Here is a 789-nt window from a genome sequence, read left to right as displayed (position 1 = left end):
GCTCCGTCTCCGGTGCCCATTTGACTCCCTTGGCCGGCTACACTCCTTGGCCAGCTTTGATACTATCTTATGGCACCGTAGGATCTGCTTGGAGATTAGCCTTGACCACGTTAAACAGCCTTTTTTTTTTTTTTTTTTTTTTAACTTTTCCGTGTCCGCCACGGCACTTTATTTTATTTACTCAGCACTGTACAGGGAGCACAGGGACATAAACGTGTTGTGTACATCGTCGAGTAGCAATTGTCTCGGGTTATCTTTCCATCGTATCCAAGAAATATAAATTGAAAACTTGGCGATAGTCAACAATGTAATGTTACATTTATCATGTTCCAACAGTACATTTTTAACAGATTGATTGTCTTCAGTATTATTTAATCTACCCCAAAATTTCCTTAGTCTAGTGCATTCTAAAAACATGTGTTCATAGTTTTCCAGCTTATTACAGATATCACAAAAAGGACTGTATACATTTCCAGACGTATCTCTTATTTTCCACTTGTTTAGGAGGTATCTGCAAGGAAGTATTTTATGGAGCAATTTGAAATTAAATTCGCGGAGCTTGTTGTATCTGATATAACATGTCTGGGACTCCCAGATAGCTTTCCAATCAAGATTAGGGGTTACAGAATCCCAATATGCTTGGGCAGTAGGTCTTACAACATTTTCCATGAGACTAACAGAATACAAATATCTACTGTTAAGTGTATCAAGTGAAATCATGCTGGAATTGAACCATACACAAGTGCCATATAATGTTTCACGACCAGTACAATCGTTTTCATCAGTCCA

Source organism: Branchiostoma floridae, chromosome 3, assembly GCF_000003815.2.
Source record: "Branchiostoma floridae strain S238N-H82 chromosome 3, Bfl_VNyyK, whole genome shotgun sequence".
Classification (NCBI taxonomy): domain Eukaryota; kingdom Metazoa; phylum Chordata; class Leptocardii; order Amphioxiformes; family Branchiostomatidae; genus Branchiostoma; species Branchiostoma floridae.
The sequence above is the reverse complement of the archived record's forward strand: the minus strand, read 5'-3'. Positions refer to the sequence as shown.